The sequence below is a fragment of the Rattus norvegicus genome, chromosome 3, assembly GCF_021556685.1.
Source record: "Rattus norvegicus strain SHRSP/BbbUtx chromosome 3, alternate assembly SHRSP_T2T, whole genome shotgun sequence".
In the NCBI taxonomy this organism is placed as follows: domain Eukaryota; kingdom Metazoa; phylum Chordata; class Mammalia; order Rodentia; family Muridae; genus Rattus; species Rattus norvegicus.
In genome coordinates this window covers 28061637-28089144 of record NC_141536.1, presented here as the reverse complement: position 1 = coordinate 28089144, position 27508 = coordinate 28061637, and the positions used below count along the sequence as shown (strand labels likewise).

General features: G+C 40.0%; 1 protein-coding gene across 50 annotated transcripts in view; it reads left to right on the top strand.

The window, feature by feature from the left end:
• Positions 1 to 27508, top strand: part of Qtman (queuosine-tRNA mannosyltransferase) — a 390738-nt gene that overhangs the window by 294122 nt on the left and 69108 nt on the right. Inside the window, exon 1 of one of the 50 annotated variants that reach the window (XM_087653046.1) lies at positions 24997 to 25374. The gene's annotated coding sequence lies outside the window, so the exon portion shown is untranslated. 50 annotated transcript variants of the gene reach the window in all.

Genomic DNA, 27508 nt, shown 5'->3' with positions numbered 1-27508 from the left:
TCCTATTTCCAATGTCTTGGGGTCTCCAGTGCAACCCAGGCTTCACCTTTATAGCCTCACACTATGGCCTCTCTAGGGCCTCTATTTAGGGACATCTCTAACTCATGCCTACCCTCAGCAGCTTTCCTTAATCTTAGAGGGGATAGCCTCTTTCTTATGTCCTTGACTCCAAAGCTGCCAAGTACTGCTGCTTGCTGGAGCATGGAATAAGGATTCAAATACATTTTCATTAGCTTTCTGGTTTTGATTGTTCTGAACTATTTAAACTTGACCGACCTGGAACTTTATATATAGACTAGACTGTCCTTCAACTCTTAAATCTACCTGCCTCTGCATCCCCAGTGCTAAGGTTAAAGGTGTGTGCCACCACACCCAGACCTAAGCTTTTTTTTTAAATTCCTTTTCACAAATTGGAACCTTAGGTCACTGAAGTTTTGTCCTGAGGTCACCATTCCCTTTATTCAGGGTTTTGTGTAATCCTTTTTATCTCCTTGAAGATAAGACTTAGATCAATTCCATTTCCTGGTACCCTTCTTGTTTTACTCATTTTTCTCCTTTTCATTATAGATTTCTGTAAGACTAGCCACTAATAACCACATGAAACAGTAATGTTAGGCTGTTTTGAAATGTCCTCTGCCAGAGATGTTAATCCTTAACTCTTCAATCTTGCCTCAGGCAGATTTTTTTGGACAAAGGAAGAAAGCAGCCACACACTTAGCCAAAATATCACAATAATGCTCCCTAGGCTGCATATCAGTATTTTTCTGCTCTGAAACCTCTTGAGCTAGACCCCAACAGCTCAAAATACCTTCAACACCACTGTCTTACTTACTTCTCCTAGAATGGCCCATTAAGTTCCCCTTAAAGTACCCAATCACTTTTCTAGTCAAGAGTTCCACAGTGCTCCATAGGCATAGTCCAGCCTATTATAGTAATACCCCACTCCTGGTACCAATTTCTGTCTTAGGGTTCATGTTGCTGTGAAGAGGCACAGCAACATTTATAAAGTAAAACATTTAATTGGAGCTGGCTTACAGTTCAGAGGTTTAGTCCATTGTCATCATTATAGGAAGCATACATGATAGCACACAGTCAAACATGGTGCTGGAAAGGTAGCTGAGAGTCCTGCATCAAGATCATCCACTGACAGTAGAAAGGGAGTAAAACACTGGGCCTTACATGAGCATCTGAGACCTCAAAACCCACCCCTAGTGACGTTCTTCCTCCAAAAAAGCCACACCTACTCCAACAAGGCCAAACTTCCTAATAATGCTACTCCCTATGGGACTTTGAGGGCCATTTTCATTTAAACCACCAAATGCTGACTATGTCAAATGGAGAGATATTCTTTAGAAGATTATGAGATCAGGAGAAGGACCAGAATTGGCTTAGGAGAGAAGGATCTTTCATAGTGTGGTAAAATTTGTGATTCTACACACACCCCATTTCAAAATCAGCTGATAGTCTCTCACCTGCAAAGATCACAGTCTTGAATGTATTTAACATGCTTAGTGCTTAACTAAGCACAAGTGCTTAGTGCAGAACTCAGGGTAGCCATGTGAAATGTGTTCATGGATGAAATCTTAATGTGAGTCATAATTTCCTTTAGAAAAATGATGGTAAATGCCAGAGGAGGTCTGCATTTCTTATAATTACCAGAAGTAAAAAGATTCTCAGAAGTCACTCAAGAGTTTTCTGGTGAATGAATGGTAGGTAATGGGGAAATGCAAACACATGCTGTTATCTTGAATATGACTTTTTCTTCTGTTTTCCTCTTCGCAGAACTATTTCATGCAGTTTGCTGGCTGCAGAGAAATGGGTTAGGAAGGGCATTATGAGCAAGTGTCACTGTGAAGGCTGTTATGTATTTCTGTGCAGCAGTCTACTCTCAGCAGCCTTTCCACCCAATTGATACATATAATGCTAATGAACAGCTGAACTCATGGAGTTGTGAAGAATTTATGATTGTATTACTTCTAAAGAAAGCTTTTCTCAGCAAAACTTTAAGATTAGCTTAATGTGAAGCTGTTTTTGTACTCCACTTATATAATCTTATACCGTTTCAGAAAAAGAAAAAGAAATCCTCAAATATGTGAAAAGAGGTATTTTCTTTGCTTTTTTATGAAGTATTGGCAAAGATAACTTTCTGACTAAACAGGAATCGTTAAGAAGATATCATAAGAAGATAGTAGGTGCCATAGTATTTTGACTCAATGAAAATGCTAGGGGGAATGTTGTGAAGAGTGAAGATTTTCACAGTGGTTTGTATGGAAAACTCCCCACCATGACCACCACCACCACCCCCAACCCTTCACCCCACCCCACCTCACCCCAGCCCTGTGCATCCCGACGCCCTTAAGCTTTGCAGAGTTCTTTCTTACAATAAAATAGCAAGTATCCTCTCTGAACACTCAGTCTAAATCATGCTCCTCAAACAAGTTTTTTCTACTCTTTGTTTTTCTTTGAATACCTTCTGAAGCTGTCCCACTAAGAAATGCTGGAAAAAAGGAAATGAGACATAGGAGAACCACCCATTGTCATTGTTTGATGTCCTTTCTATTTAAGTGTCTTAGAAGTTTTGGACCACTACTGTCGTATATAGTCACCAGTACAAGGTGAAGAATCCAGTCAGGTATTTAGAGCATATGGAAGTGCAAGAAAATACATAAATTTGTCAAACTATGTGGGGTTTCTTTTCCCCTGAATCTCCCTCTTTATACCATCAGCCATACTGTTCCCACTGAGCAGGTGTGCTCCCTTCTAGAGAGGTGGTCTCAATGTGAGATAGATTTATTGATGCCTAATGTGTACTATACTTCTATTATACAGCACTCTGATTATTCCCTTTTAATAATTGGAAAACTCAGATCTTCACTGAGGGTCTTTGGTTTTGTTTTTATTTTGTTTTGTTTTGACTAAATATCACTTCCCCTTTTTTGTGTTGCCCCTGAAAACTGAGCTCAAGGCAATTTGTCCCTGAAGATTCGTTGCCATAGACACCTCGACTCACCTCACAGTTCTCTTGGGGTTTTCTTTGCTGTTTTTGTTTTGGTTTGTTTGTTTATTTGTTCATTTTGACTTATGTGACACCTCAGTGAGAAATAAACTGACTTGAGATTATTATCTACTCTGGAGTTATGAACAAAACACAAAGGAAATGAAAGGTCTCCAGTCTTTGGGGTTTTTGTTGTTGTTGCTGCTGTTTTGCTTAATACCAATGCCATTAACAGCAGATTCTTCAAGTCTAGAAGGGAGAAGTAATTGGGTATCTGTGTCTCAAAGAGCTTCCGTACTGCTTTCCAGTGCTCAGTAATGCATACTTGTTAGCTGACCTGCCTTAGTCACTCCTTACTAATCTAGAGAAGCCATGCTATGGTCCTACCACTATGAACTTAGGAAAACAAAATGATCTTGTGCTCGCTCTGATGGATGTCTTGAGGGACAACGTATGTGACCAATAGGAAGCCACTTTATCTGACCCTTGGGACTTCATGGGACTGTTACTTTAAAAGTTTTAGTAGCAAAAAGAATCTTTGGTTAACATACAAATGGAGAGCTTGATGTCTTTCAAGACTCTTGGCAACAAAACATGGACTTAAAACAAGGTCATGCGCATTACAGGTCCCAGGATTCACCTTCTTTTGTAGTCAGGGTCATTTTACAAAACTGAAACATTATTAAGCAACTATTTTTGTCAAGCAGAATGGTGAAAAGGTTCCCATAGATTACTGTATTTCACAGTCTCAGCAGTCCTGTGGCTGGCCTTTCTAGAAAACATCAGTGCCATTAATCACAGCAGAATAGTGTGGTTGCTATTATAGACAGTGATTTCTTTCTGTCAAGATAGGTTTAAACTATTACACTTATGACTATTGTTGTCCTTCTTTCTGAGAGAGGATAAATGCTATTTACAAGAAGTTCTATTAGGTGGACAGAATTCTATTTTCTAAACTGACTTGATGGACGGAGTTTAAAACAGTAGGCCCTCACAGTGAGACAGTCCTACAGCCCAGGAGCAAGTACAGCCAGTGTTCCTGCATCTGAAGGGTGAATCTAAATTCAAGTGTAAATGCCCACTAGTCAGAACTCAGAGCTAATATCAGTGTTGATCATAGGGAGAAAGATGTTTCTAATTAGCCAACTTTAAAGCCCCCATCTTAATCACTTAGAGCATTCTTGTGCACATCTGTGCTGCAGGAGTAACTGGCTTACCTCCATTGTGTGTGTCTGGGTGTGCGTGTGTGTTTAAAGCCATGCTATAACTCTATCCAAATGCACTGCTTTAAAGTTTAGAAGCAAATGTGTACTTAGTGATGTAGTTTAAAAACTGAAACCCCTCCTACCTTATGTGTTCCTCTCTTGTAAACTAGCCTTGTTTGTAGAGGGCAGCCGTTGAAAATGCTATGACACATACGTCCCCGAGCTTCTTCCCCCAGACTTCTATCTAATAAATGAGCACCAGAGTCAGGGCCTCTCATGTGGTTTTGCTTCATCGACAATGACATCAGTATCTTTCCATTCCCTTTTTAAAGTAAAATTGTGCCCAAAATGAATAGTGGTGCCAGTAGAAGAAACTGAGTCCTGGGAGTGACTTTTCATTTGGGTAAATGAAGTGATACAATAAACAACTGAAACCTGACATGACGCCACAGCCCAAATCTGCAAAACAGAATCCTGATTGTTCTTTTGGATGTGTGCTAAGGCTTCATGTCTTCTGCATGCCTTGTGTGTACACAGACTGGTCAGTATAAATACAGTTCATCCTTAGATATTTATTTCTATCAATGAATGACCAGATGGCTCTTGCCTGTGTTAGAATAGAATGTTTTTGCTTTTCCTGTGGCTCTGAGTGACATTACATATAAGAAGCCAAGCCAAATAATCACCTCTAACAGAAGAAGCATGCCACTACCTCCCTATCCCTCACAGACGCTCTCCTTCTTATAGTGTAATTGAAATAGCTTGTGTATTTTCCCAGTATAAGTAGTACGTTCTCACTGCAGTAAATTATGACCGTACAGACAGAATAAAGGAAGGAAGCCTTATTTAACCTTCCCAGATCTGATAAAGGTATTGGTATTAGCATCCCTTAGAAGATGAGGCAACGCGAAGCTATTCACTGAATTGCTTTAAGTCTCAGCTCCTCAGACAGAGTAGAGCGCTAACCTGTCCAGAGCCCTGCTGATGTATTCAGACGTCCCTGACACTTTTGCGGTTCCATTCCAATTCTCTTTATAACACTTCTTATGTAATAAATCGAAGTGTTTTGTTTTCATATACATGGCTGGCACCTTTTGTACCTTATTTGAAAAAGTGTTTCTGTCTGGATTATAATGTTGGACAGACAGAAATGCAATAGCAGAAAATAAAAGTCAAGAAAGCCATGAAAACTGCATGTTGCCACCAATCAGAAGGGAAAGAAGCTCTGAGAGTGTAATTGAAGGCAGGGGTAGAAATAGAAAGGAGGTTGTTACTGGTCTAGAGCTGTTAGAATCCTTCTGTTTAGACATCAGTCACACACTCTCTATCTGTCCCATCTCTCCAGCTCCAGCAGGAGAGAGGAGGGAACAAGGGACTCCAGAGTCAATGACCTGTGCTTTCTGAGGAGCCCTCTTGGCTGCCACATGCCTTCTGTTAGACAATAACAAAGTAGTACTTCTCTTGTGAGCACAAAGTAAGTGCTTTTGTGTCTACTCTGTAACTTACCAGACAGAGAGGGAGAGAGCGAGCAGGAGAGAGATTGATTAAGGCTGGCTGTTCGAAGAATCCCTGTCTACATGATCTGGCATCGTGTACAGGTTTCAGGTGTACAACATGGCCCTCATCCTGAAGGCAGTATTCTTGCACACTGTCTCAATTCATCAATACTGATTCCCCTCAACCAAGTCTACAGGAGAAAAGGAAAAGGGAAAGAAAATTAAGTATCTTTTTCCTTCCACATAATATAAATAGGGGGCTTCATGGCTTTTCTGTTTGTCCTGGTTTTGGCAAACATCTATTAATGCCCTCTTTTTATACTGGTGATCTCACAGGAGCCACTCCCAGCTACTGAAGAGTTCCCCTGTGTGCTGCTGCTGGAGTAGAAGCATCCAGACTGTTATGTTGGGCAGTGTGGCAGGCATCCTGCTAGGGATCAGTGCCCAGGCTGCTTGCCTGGCCAGTGTTCATGGGGTAGATCCCCTGCAGGTGTCCTTCTCTCCAGTCTTCACCCCTTTCTCATTTGGGATGATAGAGAGTGATGTTGTCAATCTCTTTGCCCCAGAAGTCCTGAAGATCTGCCCCTAGCACCTCTACCTACCGTTGTATGTATCATCTTCCGCAGTAGGACCTAAGCTGCAATGCTAAGGTGATGGGGAAAGTCCTCAGCATGATGTTATGTTTGTACTGTAAATTTCCACCTATCACAGAGGCTGTCTGTCAGTTGTGGCCTTGGTCATCAATAAGTGGATACTCATTTCTTCTAGACGTCTAACCCTACTTCAGTCCAGTATGTCAGAAGAGTGTTCTGTGTTACAAAGCTTTTTCCATGTCACAGTAGGCAGTCCTTCGAAGTATTTTGTTGACCTTAGTGACAACAAATTCAATATCTCTGATAATACTGCATAGCAGGTCTTCATTCTCTTTGCTGTTGGTGTGGCAGTCACTCTTTAATGAATCTTTATTTTGTATATCATTTGCATTGACTATCAGGAGTGAAGAACTGAGCTTGCTTAATCAGTAGCTGTGGTATTTGTACCTTTATGTAAGTTAATCAAGACACTACCCTTAAACCTCACCCCTTTCTACTTCATATATGCAAACTACCTAAATAAAGTGTCACTGAAGCTCCCACACTGCACATCAGTATAAAGAAGCAATCAGGACGGGGCCAAGCATAGAGAAGTGTGTGCATAGCCTTTCTAACTCCTTCACTTGGCAGCTGTCCCTGAGCATCCACCATGGCTGGAACCCTGTGAGGTAACACTCTTGATTACTTGATTGTACTCATATATTTACTACTGAGAAGTTAGAAAGAGAGAGAGAGAGAGAGAGAGAGAGAGAGAGAGAGAGAGAGAGAGAGAGAGAGGTTTGTTTTAATTTGAGTTCTATAAAATTAAAATGTTATTTATGGCTAACAAAGATATTGTCACAAGTCTTTCAGTATCTTGTTGGCGTGTTGCCTATAGCTCTCTGTTGGAATACATCTCCACATGGATTGGTTTTAAATGGCTTTCAGCAGTTTACTGCAGGGCCATCTGGCCATTTGCTGTCTGTACTCCCAAACTAACTTTCAGTTCTAAAATAATATGGCTTTTGACACTTTTAGGACTCAGTTATGTCCTAGTATAAATGATTGAAGTATCAACTGTATGTAAATGAGATTATTGACAATTCAGGTGATAGTGTACCTTAAAGTAGTTTATAAAATATAGCTAAGTTATGAAGTGATTACTTAAGTTTGTGTGAGAATTCCTTGAGTTTTATATTCCATTAAGTGGTGACATTTTCTAATATGTTATGTACTAAAGATAAACCATTTCTATTTACATTTAAATACTGAAGTCTTTAAAGGCACATTCGTACATTTGCATGCCTATGATACAGTGTAATAATTAAGGAAAACTGAATGGATGTAAGCCTCTCATGAGAGTATTTGCTGTATTTATAAACCCACTATTCAAAGTCATGATATTTCAAAGTAAGAAGTAAAATTTCTTCTGTGAATAATGTTGAACCTCAGCATAATTTTCACATTCTTGAAGAAGATGTGCATTGCATAAAGTGTAAGCAGTCAATACTTTATTATTTAAAAAGGTTGGAATAGCAGGATGATCTGTGGGCAAATGCTCACCCCTTCAAACCCACGTGGCGGAAGGAGAGGATCGATTCTACAAAGTTGTCTCCTGACATTCATGTGCAGACCCCGACAGCCAACTCTCCATTTTACCACTATACACACTAATAATGATTATAACTAATAATAATAATAATGATAATGATAATAATAATATAAATCAGTAGTATAAGCTTGAAGGGGGGGAGTCAGGCCCGTACTGTGTATCCTGATTATGTCTCCTCCCCTCCACTCCCCCTGTTTCTCCCTGGCCCCCCCTTCATCCATATTCACCCCCTTTCTGTCTCATTAGAAAAATAATGGGCATCTGTAGGATAATAAGAAAACATAATATAGTAAGATAAACAAAAACAAGCACATCAGAATAGGACAAAGCAAATAAAAAGGAAAAGAGCCCATGAAGAGGCACAAGAAGCAGATAATGATGCAGAAACTCTCATTTGCACACTAAGGAACACCATACAAGTGCTAAACTAGAAGCCGTACAATAATATCCACACTAAGGACCTAAATGAGGGACCGGGGGTTTAAAAAAAAGGATAAATTTTAAAAAAGAAATTGCCCTTACAAGATATGGGATAAAAAACTTCCAAAGATGACATTGAATTTGTTTTCTGGTGGTCATCTACTGCTGAACATACAGCCTAACCTTAAGAGTAGTTTGTTTCCCCAGTGAGACTCCCTTTTCATTTGCAACTACTAATCCATTGGAATTAGTGCTGGATTGGATTGGGGATGGAGACTTGTGTCCACTTCCCCTTTCAACTCTTGGGCCCCCTCTAGTGCAGACAGGTGAAGATCCTATGTATGCTGCCACAGTCTCTGTGAGTTCCTCTATGGGTTGGTCCTGTGTGTTTAGAAGGCCTTGCTGTCCTCCATCTCCTCTTCTCAGGGGTTCCCTGAATCCTGAGGGTAGGAATTTGATGAGCACATCCTGTTTAATGCTGAGTGTCCCATGGTGTGCGTCTCTCTCTCTCTCTCTCTCTCTCTCTCTCTCTCTCTCTCTCTCTCTCTCTCTCTCTGTGTGTGTGTGTGTGTGTGTGTGTATGTGTGTGTGTGTGTGTGTGTGTGTGTGTGTGTGCATCTACCTGTCTCTGTCTGTCTGTCTGTGCCTGTATATGTGCGTGTACCTATGTGTGTGCGTGCATGCACAATGTCTGGCTGTGGGTCTCTGTATTGTTCTCATGTACTGCAGGAGGAAGCACTGATGATAGCTGAGTAAGTTACTCATCTCTCAGTGTAGCAAAATGGCATTAGGAGTTATTTTGTGTGGTATTACTTTAATAGAACAGTGGTATCTGGTTTTACCCTCAGTCCCTGAGCTCTCTAGTATGTGGTTCTTGGTCTGCCAAGTGGCGTCAGGTATGGGTTCCATCTTGTGGAATGGGCCTTACATGATATCAGACAGTGACTTGTTACCCCCAAGCTTTGTGCTGTCTTTACACTAGTATATCTTGTAGGTGATACACTGTTGTAATTTTGTTATTCTAAGAGCAAATATCTGCATGTAGATGAACCCTCTGTGAAACATGCTAGGTGCACAGTGAAAAGAACATCTTAATACTGAAAATGCTGGGTGTTTGTTCAGAAAGTCAAACTTGGAGTCATTTCTCTTCGCATTGTCCCCTTTTGTTTATCTTTAGTTGTTCCCAGACCATTTTGAGTTAATTCATCATGTTCTTCATGAAAAAGAGATTGAAAGTAGAAAAGGGATGTTTAGATTCAGGAAGATAATAATCCAACACATGTCAAGTAGGAGATCAAGAAGGAAAAATTAGAAATTTTAGTACTGAAATAAATCATTGCATGAGATGTCAAAAATTCCTAAAATGAATAATTCTCAAAATAACACAAGTATTTCAATTACAAGATCAGAAAGAACAAAAGACATTTCAAAATAGATACCAAGATTTTTATTTCCAGCCCTTATATCTTAGCTTCATGAGTTCCTCAGCATCCACAACTGATAAAACTTTTTATTCTTTACATTTTAAATTTTTTGTCTTTTAAAAATATGCATTCTGTCACAACTTCTTACCATTGGAGTGTTTCTTTAGTGGTTTGGTTTTGTGTTTTGTTCTATTAGCCCTGCCTGGCCTCTAGCCCATCCTGTCAAATGTTAGGAATCCAGGTATGCACTGTACCTCACCAGAAGAGTACAGGAAAACGCCTGCATGCTTTCAAATTACTGAGTGATTATACTTGGATTGAATTTTCTTCTTCTTTCTTTTGTTGGGTTCTCCATCTCATCAATACAAAATTATTTGTCATAGCTGTTCTTTATTGCCCCCACAAGGTTTTTCTCATTCAGTTTTTCAGCTCTTCTTTCCCTTAGTTATATATTTTTATTGTTTGAATTTCTCATGTGCATGTAGTGCCTGCATGCTTGCCTGTGCATGTATGGTGGGTGAGTAGTTCCCATCGCTTTGCCTATTTGTGGCTACCTCGTATCCACAGCTGTGCCAGAGTATTCAACTGTTCTTCCTTCCACTGCTCCAGCAGGGCTGGTGCTCATATTCACAGCTCAAGGCTAGGGCTTTCTTGCTGCACAGCCTGTTCTGGATACCCTTTCTCCACCTTAGGAGGCCACAGTCACAGATTGGCTGACAAGTTCAGTCAGTACTTACAAGGCTTTCTGGGAATCCAAACTTCTCTCCTGCCATTTGCTTAGCCACTGAACTACCTCACCATATAATATTTCTTAACCACTAGCTTTGTTTTGTTTTGTTTTTAGATGTCCTTTCCTATTAGATTTTGGTTTTCCCCCCATGTCTGCAAAATGTTAATATTGTGAAACATACTATAGACTTTTTTGTTTCCTTCTGTTTTCTACATTGTAGCAGGTTTTTTTTCTTTAAGTTATATTAATCATTTTTTATTTGTCTAGCTTATTCCTATTTAAAAGTTCTCCTGGGGGCTGCAGAGATGGTTTGGTGGTTAGGAGCACATCTCATTCTTCCAGAAGACCAGAGTTCAGTTTCCAGCATGCTTTTCAGGCAGTTCACACCCAGCTACTCAGTCCCAAAGGATCTGAAACTCTCTTCTGACACGGGAAGCCATGCCCCTGCGGTCGTACATTCATCCAAATACACATGTGTACACATAAAAGTTTTATTTTTTTAAAAAGGACTTCCTCATGTCACTTAGATCCATTTTATTTTAGAGCAAGACTTCAGAAGGCTATTAGTTCTTTGGAACCAGAATTTGTTCACTGGTGACTATTCTCTTAAGTGAAACCAAAATCAACTTGTTTTCTGATTCACCACTTACTCTTTTTCTAGGTCAGTCCAGTTAGTTTCCAGAGAAAAGCTTGGACAGTCTCCTGAAAGCACATCTCAAACTGTCTGGGAATAAAGTGGGGAAGGGTTACTAGAAAGCCACTGGCGAATGTGTTCATTTCCCTTTTCTGTAACTCGCCCTTGCCACAGTCCTTGCCTGGTTCCTGGCCTAAGCCCTCTAGTTAGAGGTCTTCCTTTCTGCCCTTGATTGGGAAGGAGACAGAGAAATAGGTGGTTGGTGGGGGACGTAATGAAAAGCTTAGGCATTGCCTTACGCAGAATTGTGTCAAGTATGCTTCTGTCCTGCTTCGCTATCCACCCCTGTGGACCCCTAGAGCAGACAGGTCTTGATCCTTTCAGAGCTTCTTGGATAACACCCACACTCATGGCTGCTCACTTGTGCTGAGTGGCGTGTTCTGTCTGTTCTCCGTTCAGGACCATGGCTCCATTTGGATTCCATTCTTCTGAAACTCCACAGGCGTGTTGTTCTAGTGACATTCCCCCTTTTTTCCCACTTGTAATAAGAGTCTCTTCCTTCACCCATTATTTTGGGGGATTTGAACAGCAGAAGGAGTTGTATGTTATTGTTGGCTTTGCTACATTTATACTAAACTGTTCTTTATCACTGCCGGAGTGTTTATGCACACCCTGCTGACCCAACACTCCACAAAGGGCTTTTAGCCCCTCCACTTGCATTATTAAGGACAAAAGCCTCCCCTTCTGATATGTCTGGTCACATCTTCCATCATTCTTCACCCCAGATTCCTGCCTGTCCCCCCTGCAATTAGTGCTCTCACTATTTTTACTTTTCCCTTCTGGATCATGTCTGTCATATGGTAGGCCATTCACATATGTGATTTGTGGGTTTCCTGGTTAGAGTTCTGTTAGTTAACTTTGCAATACTACAATCAAATACCTGAGGTAGCCAGCATATGCAAAGAAAAGGTTTATGTTGCTTTCAGTTTTAGAGTTCAAAGTGCAAGATCAGACATCTCCATTGGATTGGCTTCTGCTCAGCATGGCAGATGGTGTCGCATATGGTGGGAATATGTGAAAAAGCACTCTTATCTTAAAGCAGAACAGAGAGGGAGGGTGGGGCAAACTCAGCCTTCTATATTACTAATTCCTTGCCACAGTTACAGAAGGACCTCATAAGAACTACTTTCCTTGGCAGGTCCCAGATTACCTGAAGACCTTTCCCTATTACCCATCTTCCCAGAGTCTCTGACCTCCACCTTTCAGTAGCATATTTAAAAAAATAACCCAAAGCATAGCAACTGGCCATCCCTCACTTTTGTACCTCGTAACCTTCTGACCTTCATGAGAGCAGAGCTGTGCATCCTCGTCTAGTGCGGTCCTGGAGCCAGGCCTCTCCAGATGTGGCTTCTGCTGCAGCTCCACCCAGCTCGCTTCTCCACTGGAGCAGCTCCCAAGCTGAGTTCCACGTGGGCGGCTGGCCATTTGGCCTGCCATCTAGCACTCATAATTTTGGTTGAATAGTGGATGACTTTTTTTCTCTAAATCTTTTTTTATTCCCTGTTTCCTCTTGTTTTTTCAGACCATTCTTAACCTTGATTGTAGTGTAGAAATGGCCCTGCTTATCAGATGTTTCTAATTAACTGTTATTTTTGTTGCATATTTACTTTGCATACTTTTATTTCAAATGTAAAATTGATAACACTGTCTTCTAATATTAGTTCTGAATAAGGCTGGTTTATGTAGCTTACATATTAGACCGCAGTAAAATGAGAATGTGAGCATTATAACATTCAATAAAAGAGAGAGGAAGAGATGAACTTCTGATGTCATGTGTTCATGCATGAGATGGAAACTGGTTCTTTACATTTTCTGATTTTTTTTTCTAGTTGTATGGAGTTTAAAGGGAAAAGAGATGGTGAAAGAAAATTGGAGGAAAAATGGAAAACAGAAAAGAATGCTATGTGAGAGAAATGTGGAGGAATATGTTTGTTTGATTTTTCTGTAGTTTATGTGTCCCTATGGCATGGACATAAATCTTTACCTCATTTATAAATGAAGACAGCATTGTAACTGCTTGTCTTAAATGGGTGGCTAAAGTATAATGTGAAAGGAATTTTAAAGGAAGCATGAGTATATCCGTGTGCAGGAGTGCGCAGGATGTCCAGAGCCCCTCTGGTAACAGTAAATACTATCATGAGCCTCTCACCACTGGCATCCGTTTTTATTGTGAAAGTTGACGGAGTTCTTGGCATGTGCTAACCAGTATGAAAGCACAGTTCTACAACACAGCATTATCATTTCCCTATTACAAACAAGTTAATTGGTACTTAATGAAAAGACTTCTCAAGACAGCCTAAATGTAGCAGAATTTGAAACCAGATAACATGCCTAGAGCCCTGTGTTACTCTTCATTCTGCTTCGCTGATTAACAACAAGGAAAACCTTATGCTTGACGAGAAGCTTGAACTTCTTGGAAATGTCTACAACTAGCCTCATTGTCATGGGATAGATCAGAAGACAAAACATATTTTTAAGAAAAATGTCTTGGGGCTGAGGATTTAGCTCAGTGGTAGAGCGCTTACCTAGGAAGCACAAGGCCCTGGGTTCGGTCCCCAGCTCCGAAAAAAAAAAAAAAAAAAAAAAAAACCAAAAAAAAAAAAAAAAGAAAAATGTCTTTACTGAAACTTGGGTCTTTGTTCTGTTTGTTTGTTTGTTTGTTTGTTTGTTTGTTTGTTTTTGTTTTAAGTGACAATAAGAAACAGAACTTACATATACTTTCTTTTAACTGCCCATATTCTCAGCTCTGACTTTCAGCTTACTTTGATGGTGTTTTCTTACTTATTGTCACTGTCAGCCTAGATATAGCACCTCCCACTTAGTTATTTCCCTAGTTTCCTTTTCAGAAAGTTTCACCTATCATGGCATTGGAGCTAGTTTTTTTCCCACCACACTATCTAATAAAAATCCTGGCATACCAGTGAGCCTGGCAAGTGGACAAGGAAAAGCCCAGATAGCTATGGTCAACTGCGAAAACCTGGGTACAGGAGAGCTGCTCTTCCCCCAGGGACAAGCACAACTGATTATCCAGGAAATGCCTGAAAACATACAGAAAGTAACATTGTATGAACTAAAAGGATATATATGTCTTAGTCACTATTCAGTTGCTCTGAGGAGACACCTTAACTCCTAGAAAAGAAAACATTTAACTGGGGACTTGCTTCCAGCTCCAGAGGCTTACGGTCCATTCCCACCATGGCAGGGAGCATGGTGGCACACGGGCAAACATGGCACTAGGAGTAAAGAACGAATCCTAATCCATAAGCAGAGGACCCAGAGAGAGAGACTGTCTTGCCTGAGCTTCAGAAACCTCAAAGACACCCCAGTCACACCCTTCCTCCAACAAGGCCATACCTAATCCCTTTTAAATAGTGTTACTCCTGGGTGACTAAGTATTCAAATATACCAGCCAATGAAAGCCATTCTTATTCAAACACCACAGTATGCATATATACATATATGGTATGTAGGCAAGAACAGTCAGTCAGAAAGTAGCCCTGGATTTGAAGGAGAGTGGGGAAGGGTACATAGAAGAATTTGGAGAAAGGGAAAGGAAGAGAGAAATACTGAAATTATAGTCTTAAAAATCTTGTCACACTCCAAATGGAAACCCTGCCTAAATATGTTTAGAAAGAGGGAAGTGATTCCCTCTTTAATTCTAGTACATTTTTCCCACCATTTTTTAAACCTTTAAATAATGTCTCCTCCCAGGAGGGAGAAAAAGAATCCTGGAATAAAGCACATGAGTGAAGGCCACTTCCAGATCTCCTTCCAAGTGTCCATGTTTTATTAATTTTTAATGAGACATGAGATTCCAGGAGTAGAGAGAATAATTACTTGCTGAAAAGTAAATACTTACGAAGCAAGTCAATCATGTGCATGTAAAATAGCTTACTCCTCTAGTTTGGAAGAAACTACTTCAAATGCACGTGGAGACTGTGCTTTGCCCACGTTAGTGACTGTTGCATTGCTGTGGCCAAGTATGCCACAGAGACAACTTAACGGGGAAAAAAACAGGATTTTTTCTTTTTTTTTGGCTCATGGAAAGTTTAGAACATCATGGCAGAGTTCAGTGTAGCAAGAGCCAGTAGTGGAATTCGCCAATCCAAGGTGGGAAGGCGATAGCAGCTACTCGGTTGCATGGAAGGAAACAGAGAACACTGGATCTCAACGAATGATGGCTTTAGCCCTCAGGCTGACACCATGTACTCCCATCTGCTTGCCTCCTGAAAGGCCCACAGTCTGCAATAGTGCGCTTCACTGGGGACAAGCCTTCAGAGCATGAGCACGATGGACGGGACGCTCCACATTCAGACCGTAGTGCTTAACCATCATTAAGCAAGATGGATAAGCAGAAGTTCTGAGCTACTAAAGAATCGATGAGTAAATTATGCAGTTTGTGAAGTGTTGATTGATGGTTTCATAGAACACAGTTTAGTTTTTAAATGTTGTGGTGGGCTACAGTGGTTGAGCATTTGTCTAGTATAAAGTCTGGATTTAATCACTGTAAAAGAAAAAGACAAAGGACAACAAAGATGATGATATTGGTGACCCCTTGTACATAAAATAAATCTCTCTGATTACTGAGTGCAATGACTTATTTACCAAAGATTGAGGAATGCAGTTATACCCAACATGACCTTAAGGATAATCCCAGCATTAGATGATGTGTCAAAGACTAAAGTGACCAGAAAGCTGCATAGAGGCCCACAGTGCCAGTAGGAGACTAGGGGGAAAGAAGGAAAAAGAAATATAACCTAAGAAAGCCTACCTCCACTGGAAAGAGAAAATTCTATTCTGGAAAGTTTACCTAGGGATTTTCCTAGCTATTGAATTACTAGAGGAAATCTTGTATAAACCAGAATTTAGGTGTCACCTTAGAGAGCGTCTTTGTCAGAGCAGTAGAGATAAGGAGACATTCGTGTTGACACAGATGCAAGGTAGCTTTCATACTGTCAGACATGCATAAGGACTTTGAATTTCTGTGTAAGAAGACTATATCCTAAAGGAGTTTTATAAAATTGGGTAAGTAAATTACTCATACAAGTAGGCAGTTAAATTAGCAAAGTATACAATCTAAAACACTTTGAAACTAAGAGAGAATGGGAATTTTAGACATAACCATTTAAGATAAATAATACTAGTCTGACACACTGCTCCAAGAGAGTCCATATAAGCAAATGGTGAAAGGAAAGTTAGCCCCTAAGTGGAGATTTGTAGAAATTACTCTTACAAACATGGTGGAAAATATAAGCAAGTAGGCATAGGCTCATTGGAACAGAACTGCTGTTTCCTTAGGAGCGCCTTATATCCTAGTCATTTAAAGGGGAGGTGTCAGGAAATCAGCCCTCACAGTGGGAGAGGAGGCCATAGGCTCTTACTCTGTCTTTTCTGGAAGTCTGTCTTTACTAAGTTTGTCTTGTCTCTGGCACCAGATACAACTAATGAGGTCTGTCTGGTGATTACAGATCCGATTTCAGTTTCAACATGCATTTCTTGAGCCTATGAATAGTTGGATGATATCTTCTTGTTAATTTTAACTGAAACTAATTTTTGTGGATGCTCATTTCTTATTACAAATCTGTCTTGTCCAAGGAAGATACTCTTGCCTCCTGTCTTCTCAAGATAGTTGTCAGTATTTCATGTTACCGTTGAATGTTTACACCACAGAAGACAAATTTTTACTCTGATATCAAATATTAACTGTTCAGACAGACAGACAGACAGACAGACAGAGAAACCAGTCTCAATCATCATAATGCTATTTGATTTCTCATTCTCCAAAGTGCTTGTGCTGAGTGTGTGGGATTAGGACTGGCTCATCTGTGACTTGAGTCTGTTCAAACAACTTTCATGGACATGTGCCACCTATTTTACTAATAATTGCCTTAGTCATCACCAGTGAAATAGAGCATGCCTCCATATCCCAGCCAACCAATCAACCAAGAATAGAACTCTCTCCTTAATACTGTGGCTTATAAACATACAGTTATAATTAACATGCAATTTTTTTTGCTTATGATTCTTCTATTTAGTAAAGATAGCATTGCAGGAGGTAAAGAGAGAATGTGTATATAATCAAATTCTGTGTCAAGAGGTTTGCTTTTATACTTTATAGATACATTAGAAAGTATATAAATCTGCTTACCATATAATTGATGTATTGGAGACATGTGGGCGAACATGATCTTTTAATTATCTTTGTTATTTGCTTATGTGAGTAAATTCTAAAAATGTTAATTTTGTAATTAATTTCTAACACATTGTTGGGCAACAGTGAATAGGTTTTTTTGGTTTGATTTGGTTTAGTTATTTTGTAAATTGCCCAAAGGCTTAGATTACTATATTGTCTCTTTGTGTCTTCCTGGTCAGTCTTAGAAGTTATTTATGTTTTATTCCTCTTCACTTTCTGCCTAAGTTGGTTTCAATTCAAGATTCCACAGAAATCACTTATATGAATGTGTGTGATTTTTTTCTGTCATCTGTATTGTCTGATCCATATATTCTTCTGTCACTTTTGCATGAGTCTTATGCTTTCTTTCATATAAGATTGTCTACTAAACACAGACCTGTGTAGAGTTTCTCCTTTAAGGTCATCCTTTCCCAAAGGAATTCTTCCCATCCCTTCTGCCACCACTGGTATAGAACAGTTCATCACACATCTGCCTGCCCCATGCTTTTTAACCCATGGTTCTTCAGGCCTCAAGTAGCATTTCCTAGGTTAACTGTTAGGTTTGAAGGTGCCACATGAGGGAGGTTTCTTCTTTCACAGAGTATTAAGTTGAGGACAGAGTTTTTATATATTATGATATACAAGGTACTCAGAAGAGTGGAGAACTAGACATTTGTGTAGCACATAATAGTGTGCAACTGTAAAAGCCCTTTACTGAATGAATGTTGTGTAACCCAACATTTCCTAAACTTTTTTTCTTAAGAAACATTTGAATATCCAACAGAATTGATGTTGCATCAAACAAACTCTGTGAAGACTCCAAACTTAATACTGGTCCTTCCACCCCATACCTGTGATGGATCTAGACACCTCTCCTTTGGATCCCACAGGTCCCCCACTGTGCAGCTCAGCATTAACATTTCCTTTCTCTTCTCTGATTTAGATGGGCTTTGATTATTTGCACTGCCCTGCCCTCCTCACTCATGTAGCATTCTGCGTCATTTGTGAAATTACCTGTTGTCTTCCCAATCTCTCATTCATATATTTTTTTTCCTTCTTTTTATTTAGACTTTTTTTTACACTCCAGATTGTATTCCCTTCCCGGTCCACCCTCCAACTGTTCAACATCCCATACCTCATCCCAGCCCCCCTGTCTCCATAAGGATGTCCCACCCTCCAATCCCCCACCCCACCTCTAAACTCCCTGGGGCCTCTAGTCTCTTGAGGGTTAGGTGCATCTTTGACTGAACCCAGATCCTGCAGTCCTCTGCTGTATATGTGTTGGGGGCCTCATATCAGCTGGTGTATGCTGCCTGCTTGGTGGCCCAGTGTCTAAGAAATTTCTAGGTTCTAGGTTAAATTGAGACTGCTGGTCCTACAGGGTTACCCTTCTCCTCAGCTTCTTCCAGCTTTTTCCTAATACAACCACAGGGGTCAGCAGCTTCTGCTCATTGGTTGGGTGCAGATATCTGCATCTGACTCTTTCAGCTGCTTGTTGGGTCTTCGGAGGGCAGTCTTGATAGGTCTCTTTTTGTGAGTGCTCCATGGCCTCAATAATAGTGTTAGACCTTGGGGCCTCTCACTGAGCTGGATCCCACTTTGGACTTGTCATTGGACCTTCTTTTCCTTGGGCTCTTCTCCATCCCTGCATTTCTTTCAGACAGGAAGAATTATGGGGCAGAGTTTTGACTTTAGGATGGCAACCTCATTCCTCACTTGATGCCTTGTCTTGCTGCTGGAGGTGGGCTCTACAAGTTCCCTCTCCCCACTGTAGGACATTTCATCTAAGGTCCCTATGATTCCTGAGAGTCTCTCACCTCCAAGGTCTCTGGTAGATTCTGGAGGGTCCTCCCAACCTCCTACCTACCCAGGTTGCCTATGTCCATTCTTTCTGCAGGCCCTCAGGGCTTCAGTCTTTTTCCCTCATCAAATACCAGATGATGTTCCACTCTTAGCCCCCACTGTCCCCTATCCCTCAAAGATCCCTCCCTACCCCCTTGTGATTGCTTTCTTTTCCCTCCAAAATGGTACTGAGGAGTTCTCACTTGGGCCCTTCAGCTTGTTGACCTTTTTTAGTTCTGTGGACTGTATGTTGGGTATTCGTTACCATTTTTTGTTTTTTGCTAATATTCATTTATTAGTGAGTCTGACTTATTGGGTCTGACTTACCTCACTCAGGATATTTTCTAGTTCTATCCATTTGTCTACGAAACACAAGATGTCCTCATTTTTAAGAACTGAGTAGAGTTCCACTGTGTAAATGAACCACATTTTCTGTATCCATTCTTCTGTCGCAGGACTTCTGAGTTGTTTCCAACTTCTGACTGTCAGAAACAAGGTTGCTGTGAACATACTGGAACACATGCCCCTGTGGCATGCTGGGGCATCTTTTGAGTATATTCCCAAGAGTAGTATAGCTGGGTCTTCAGGTAGATCTATTTCCAATTTTCTGAGGAACCTCCAGATTGATTTCCAACATTTTGCAATCCCACCATCAATGGAGGAGTGTTTCTCTTTCTCCACATCCTCACCAACATGTGTTGTCACCTGAGGTTTTGATCTTAGCCACTCTGATTGATGTAAGGTGTAAGCTCAGTGTTGTTTTGATTTGTGTTTCTCTGATCACTAAGGACTTTGAACATTTCTTCAGGTGCTTCTCAGCTATTCCTCAGAGATTCCTCTGTTGTGAATTCTAGGTTTAGTTCTATACCCCATGTTTTGATTGGGTTGTTTTTTGTTTTTTGTTGTTGTTTGTTTGTTTGTTTGTTTGTTTTGGTGGCTAGCTTCTTTTGTTCTTTATATTTTGGATATTAGCCCTCTATCGAGTGTGAGGTTAGTGAATAACTTTTTTCCAATCTATAGGTTGCTGATTTGACTTATTGACTATATTCTTTACCTTATAAGAAGCTTGCCAGTTTCATGAGGTCCCATTTATCAGTGTTTGATTTTAGAGCATGAGCCATTAGAGGTCTGTTTAGGAAATTTCCCCCTGTACCATTGAGTGCAAGGCTGTTTCCCACTTTCTTTTCTATTAGATTCATTGTGCCTGGTTTTATTTTGAGGTCTTTGCACTTGAGGTTTATACAGGGCAATAAGAATGGATAAATTTGCATTCTTCTACATGGGAACCAACAGTTGAACCAGCACCATTTATTAAAGATGCTTTCTTTTTTCCATTGTATATTTTTGGTTTCTTTATCAAAGATCAAGTGTGGGTAATTGTGTGATTTTATTTCTGGGTCTTCAATTCCATTTCACTGATCAGCATGTCTGTCTCTGTACCAATACCATGCAGTTTTTATCACTATTGCTCTGTAGTAGAGCTTGAGGTCAGGGATGGTGATTTCCCGCAGCTGTTTTTATTGTAAAGAATTTTTTCCCTATTTTGGGTTTTTTGCCTTTCCAGATGAATTTGAAAATTGCTCTTTCCATGTGTTTGAAGAATTGTGTTGGGATTTAGATGGTGATTGCATTGAATTTGTAGATTGCCTTTGGTAGGATGACCATTTTTACTATATTAATTCTGTCAATCCATGAGCATGGGAGATCTCTCATGACTACTATGAAGGGAATTGTTTCCCTAATTTCTTTCTCAGCCAGTTTATCATTTGTATAAAAGAAGGCTACTGATTTATTTGAGTTAATTTTCTACCCAGCCACTTGGCTGAAGTTGTTTATCAGCTGGAGAAGTTCTCTGGTAGAATTTTTGGGGTTGCTTATGTATATTATCATCTCATCTACAAATAGTGATACCTTTATCTCTTCTTTGCCAATTTGTATCCCCTTGATCTCTTTTTGTTTTCTTATTGTTCTAGCTAGCACTTCACGTACTATATTGAATTGATATAGGGAGAGTGGGCATCCTTTTTTTGTTACTGATTTTAGTAGGATTGCTTCAAGTATCTCTCCATTTAATTTGATATTGGTCGTTGGTTTGCAGTAAGTTGCCTTTGTATTTAGGTATGGGCCTTGAATTCCTGATCTCTCCAATATTTTAACATTAAGTAGTGTTATATTTTGTCAAATGCTTTTTCTGCATCTAAGGAAATGATCATGTGATTTTCTTCTTCGAGTTTGTTTATATAGTGGATTACGTTAATGGATTTTCATATATTGAACCAATCTTGCATCCCTGGGATGAAGTCTACTTGATCATGTTGAATGATGGCTTTGATGTGTACTTGGATTCAGTTTGCAAGAATTTTATTGTGTATTTTGGCATAGATATTCATAAGTGAGATTGGTTTGAAATTCTCTTTTTTGACTGGATCCTTCTGTGGTTAAGTTATCAGAGTAATTGTGGCTTCATAGAATGAATTAGGTAGTGTTCTTTCTGTTTCTACTTTATGGAATAGTTTGAGGAATATTGGTATTAGGTCTTCTTTGAAGGTCTGGTAGAATTCCATCTCGTCTAGGATTTTTTTGGTTGGGAGGATTTAATGACTTCTATTTTTTTTTTTAATGGCATATGGGTCTGTTTAGATAGTTTACCTGCTCTTGATTTAAGTTTGGTATGTGACATCTGTCTAGAAAATCATCCATTTCATCTACATTTTCCAGTTCTGTTTAGTATGGCTTTTATTAGTAGATCTGATGATTTTTTTGAATTTCCTCTGTTTCTGTTGTTATGTCTCCCTTTCATTTCTGATTTTGTTAATTTGGATACTGGTTCTTGATTTTGGATATTTGGATACTTTAGTTAGTTTGGCTAGGGATTTATCTACTTTGTTGATTCTCTCAAAGAACCATCTTTTAGTTTTACTGATTCTTTGTTTTGTTCTCTTTGTTTCTATTTGGTTGATTTCTGCCCTGAGTTTGACTATTTCCTGCCATCTACTCCTCTTGGTTGTGTTTGCTTCTTTTTGTTCTAGAGCTCTCAGGTGTGCCGTTAAGTTGCTAGTGAAAGATCTCTTCAGTTTCTTTACCAGGGCACTTAGTGCTATGAAGTTTTCTCTTAGCACTGCTTTAATTGTGTCTCAAAAGTTTGGATGTCAATTAGACAAGATGGATGAAGCAAAGAAGTGCAGGCCGACAGGAGCCGGATGTAGATCGCTCCTGAGAGACACAGCCAGAATACAGCAAACACAGAGGCGTATGCCAGCAGCAAACCACTGAATTGAGAATAGGACCCCCGTTGAAGGAATCAGAGAAAGAACTGGAAGAGCTTGAAGGGACCCCATATGTACAATGCCAAGCAACCAGAGCTTCCAGGGACTAAGCCACTACCTAAAGACTATACATGGACTGACCCTGGACTCTGACCTCATAGGTAGCAATGAACATCCTAGTAAGAGCACCAGTGGAAGGGGAAGCCCTGGGTCCTGCTAAGACTGAACCCCCAGTGAACTAGATTGTTGGGGGGAGGACGGCAAGGGGGGAAGATGGGGAGGGGAACACCCATAAGGAAGGGGAAGGGGGAGGGGGATGTTTGCCCGGAAACCGGGAAAGGGAATAACACTCGAAATGTATATAAGAAATACTCAAGTTAATAAAAAAAAATTTATACATGTCAGGCTGGATGCCTATCTGAGCTGAAACTTGTGCACAATATCCTACAAGAACCTTACAAGAAATTAGAAGGCCTGTTCTGACCACACTAAGATGTCCAGATTTCTTCCTGAATAAAGAGTGGAGCACAGGGAATAAAATTGGGAAAAAAAAAGTTTGGATGTGATTTGTCAACATTTTCATTAAATTCTAGGAAGTCTTTAATTTCTCCCTGACCAGGTTATCATTGAGTAGAGCATTGTTCAGCTTCCATGTGTATGTGCGCTTTCTGTTGTTTTTGCTGTTATTGAAGGGTAGCCTTAGGCCATGGTGATCTGATAGTATGAGTGGGATTATTTCAATCTTCTTTTATCAGTTGAAGGTTATTTTGTGATCAGTTATATGGTCAATTTTGGAGAAGGTACCCATGAGGTGCTGAGAAGAAGGTGTATTCTTTTGTTTTAGGATGAAATATTCTGTAGATAGTCTGTTAAATCCATTTGGTTAATAATCTCTATTAGTTTCACTGCATCTCTGTTTAGTTTCTGTTTCAATTACCTGTCCATTGGTGAGAGTGGGGTGTTGAAGTCTCCCACTATTATTGTGGGAGGTTCTATGTGTGTTTTGAGCTTTAGTAAAATTTCTTTTATGAATGTGGGTACCCTTGCATTTGGGGCATAGATGTTCAGAATTGAGACTTTGTCTTGGTGGATTTTCCCTTTGATGAATATGAAGTGTCCTTCTTCATCACGCTTGATACATTTTGGTTGAAAGTCTATTTTATTGGATATTAGGATAGCAGCTCCAGCTTGTTTCTTAGGACCATCTGCTTGGAAGACCTTTTTCCATCCTTTACACTGAGATGCTGTCTGTCTTTGTTATTGAGGTGTGTTTCTTGGATGCAACAAAATGCTGGATATTTTTGGGTATCTAGTCTGTAGTTTATGTCTTTTTATAGGTGACTGGTGACTTGAGTCCATTAATATTGAGAGATATTAAAGACAGATGAATATTGGTTCCTGTGTTGTTGTTTTGGTTTTTTTCGGTTTTGTTTGTTTGTTTTGTTTTTTGTTGGTTTTTTGTTTTGTTTTGTTTTTGGTGGTTTTTGGGGGTTTTTTTGTTTTGTTTTGTTTTGTTTTTGGTAGGTGGCTTTATGTGTTTGTGGTTCTCACCTTTTGGCTTTCTTTTAAGATGCTTAATATCTTGACTTTTCTTTGGTGTAAGGACCTTCCTTGTGTTGCAGGTTTCCTTCTAGGATCCTCTGTAGGTCTGGATTGGGAGATAGATACTGTTTGAATTTGGTTTTGTCCTGGAATATTTTGCTTCCTCCATATATGTTGGTTGACAGTTTTGCTAAGTATAATAGCCTGGGCTGGCATTTGTGTTCTCTTAAAGTCTGTATGACCTCTGACCAGGCTCTTCTGGCTTTTAGTGTCTCTGTTGAGAAGTCTGGTGTAATTCTGATAGGTCTACCTTTGTATATTACTTGGCCCTTTTCTCTTGCAGTTTTTAGTATTCTTTCTTTGTTCTGTGTTTAGTGTTTTGCTTATTATGTGATGAGAGCATTTTCTTTTTTTGGCCCATTTATTTGGTGTTCTATAGGCTTCTTGTACCTTTATGGCCATCTCTCTTTTTAAGTTGGGGAAGTTTTCTTCTATGATTTTGTTTAAGACATTTTCAGGTTCTTTTTGCTGGAAAACAGTTCTCCTCTATTCCAATTATGCTTAGATTTCTTTGTGTGTGTGTGTGTGTGTGTGTGTGTGTGTGTGTGTGTGTGTGTGTGTGTGTCCTGAATTTCCTAGATGTTTGGGGTCAGAAGTTTTTTATGATTTGAATTTTCTTTGACAGTTGTGTCAATCTTTTCTACGGTATCCTCCAGCTTTTAGGTGTGCTGGTGTATTCAGGGTTTGCTGTGGTGGGAGAACAGAGTTTTGATGATGCCCATGTATATTGGCTTCTTGTGGTTATGATCTTGCGCTTGCTTCTCACCATCTGATTATCCCTGGTGTTTGCAGGTCTAGGTGACACTGTCTGGAGTCTCTATCTTTTATCCCTGTGTTGCTTCAGGTCTTCTAGTAGGCCTGTGGCCCTGGCTGTAGCAGACCTCCTATAGGGCCTTCCAACTGGAGGATCTTCAGAGAGGCAGAGGAGCTGCTGATTTGTTGCCATGGCAGCAGTAGATTTCCTGGGAAGCCTTCAGACTGCTGTTGGGTCTTCAGAGGAGTAGTCAAGCTGTTATCCTCTGTGAAGCTGTTCTCCAGGGATCCCGCAGACTGTAGTTTCTGTTTCCCTGTGTGCAGTAGAACTCCAGGGAGTTTTTCAGTCTGTTGGGTCAGTTGTCCTGCATGACACAGATCCCCCAGGTGGTCTCCAGACTGGTGTCTGTTGCCCAGTTGACTTGTGAACAGAAGAATTCCTGGGATGCCTTCAAGCTGTGGTGTCTTCAGGGGAGTAGATAAGCTGGTGACCAGTTGCTCAGTTGCCTTGTGTGCAGCAGATCTCCGGGCATGCATCAGGTTGTGGTGTCAAATGTCCTGAGTGCAGAAGATCTCCAGGGATACATCAGGGTATGGTATCTTCTGGCAGCAGACTAGCAGTCTCTCTCAGCAGAAAGGACCAGGCCCCCAATCTCTTTTCCAAAGCAAAACTATATATCATCTTTCTCTTGGACTACAATTCGTAAACATGTTTACTCATTTGTCTATAGAACTATAGTCAGAAATTACCGTGATGAGTATTTTTATTACAATCTCCAGAGTAGTACATCTCCCATGAGTACATTTCAGCTGAAGCATTCCCTTAGGCATTTCCTTGTTCTAAAGTGTGCCTTCCTTCCTCCTGAATCCCTCTCTGGTCAGCTCCAGAAATTACCTGAAACGGTGAAGAGGTTTTCCTTCATTTAGTGTCCATAGCAACATCATTTAAACTTATTTATTGCTTCTCCTGACTGACTTAAGGTCCAACTCTAGGTTTGTGTGTGTGGACTTGCAAAGGCTGGGAGGAGGGGATATGAATTTGGACCTAGGAAACACTTGCCTAAGCTTGTCTTTATAGTGTGCCTGGCATAGTACTGGGATTTTTGTGACTTTGGAGACTGTAGGACAAAGATGGGGAAGATTGGGTTTTGAAAAGAGGAACTCCCTTTCGTGCATTGGCTCTGAAGAAAGTTAGAAAGGAGAGTCCTCAGGCAAGTAACAGATTAGAAGTGTGGGAATGAGTGTGCTGAATCATAATCCTGAGAGATCCCTGATCTGTGCTCTGATAGGCTGGTCTGTTTTTCTTTTGTTTTCTTTCTCTCCTTATTTCTCAACCTTCTCTCTCTTTCTCTCCTCATTAGCAGCTCCACATGAGTTGAAGCTGAGGAAAAGAAAGAAGTGCTGAGACTTGAGCCTATCTGCAGAGTGTCTGTAGGTCAGTTCTAGGATACACATGACATTTGCATGTTAGTCCGGCTCTAAGGGATTTTATAAAGCATGAGAACAGTTTATTGCAGGTATCTCTTATCTGTGGATTATAAATAGTGTCTGGATAAGAACATTCTGGGTGGGTTAATTAGAGTGATGTCTATTGTTAACCAAACTGCTTGCTAGCATTATGCCTATTTGAACTTGGTATTGATGAGGAGTAATTGACCACAGAATTGCATTCCGAGAGGCAGAAAGCTGTTGTTTTTTAATTTCTATTATGGCAATAAATTGTTTACATAAACATGTCTTTGAAAATATGAGCTCCAAGGCACAGAGATTCACTTTGTACAGGATGGTGAATAATATTGTTTTATTTTCAGATGAATGAATTTGTCCAGTCTGCCTAAAAGCCAGCTTTATTGAAATTAAGTAGTTAAAATTTGTTTTATTTTCTGCCATCACTTTTGCTACCAAGTGTATGATAGTAGTATTTTTAACTTACCCTAACTAAAGGAGGTGCCCTGTTAAATCCAGGTAATTACCTAAATACTTCTTTGGGTGACAATTGCTATAATAAATAGACTGTTAAAGAAAAGTGTAAAAAGATATATAGATGAGTAAAAAAATTGCTATAGCCACCTACTTCTAGGTACTGGATTGTTATCTATGTTATTTATTGGTATTTTGTCCAGCTCAATTATTAAGTTTCCATAGCTCTAGAATTCCGTGGGGAATTTATTCTAAGAGCTAATAAATTACACCGTCAGGGAGTTTTTCTTGAAATTCAGCTTAAAATTTCCCATTCTTAATTTCATCTCATTATTCCTAGTTATACCCCCTTGTACCAGGCTAAATAATTATTCTTTCTCCTTAGAGACGCCTATTATGTATCCGTCTAGTTGTCACTTCACCAGGCCATTCATATTTAGCTCCTTTAATCTGTCCTCATAAATCAACTCTTCCATTGCCTTAATCATTATTATTGCTCTTCTAAGAACTATCTAATTTTCAAACATATACAGTTGTCAGGGACTCCAGTGAAATCAGCATTCAGTGAGAATCAGCGTCTTCCAACCTCTGCAGAAGACCCAGAAGCCAGTGCTGGGCCAGGTCAGACCCAGAAGCCAGTGCTGGGCCAGGTCAGACCCAGAAGCCAGTGCTGGGCCAGGTGAGCACTTGCTCACCTGAGCTAGTTCAGAATGTTTCCAGGGACGTTCTCCTATGTCCATCCTGATCTCAAGATAGTCTGTTTTCATGGGTTCATGAGATAGGATTTGTAAGCCCTTTGACGTAC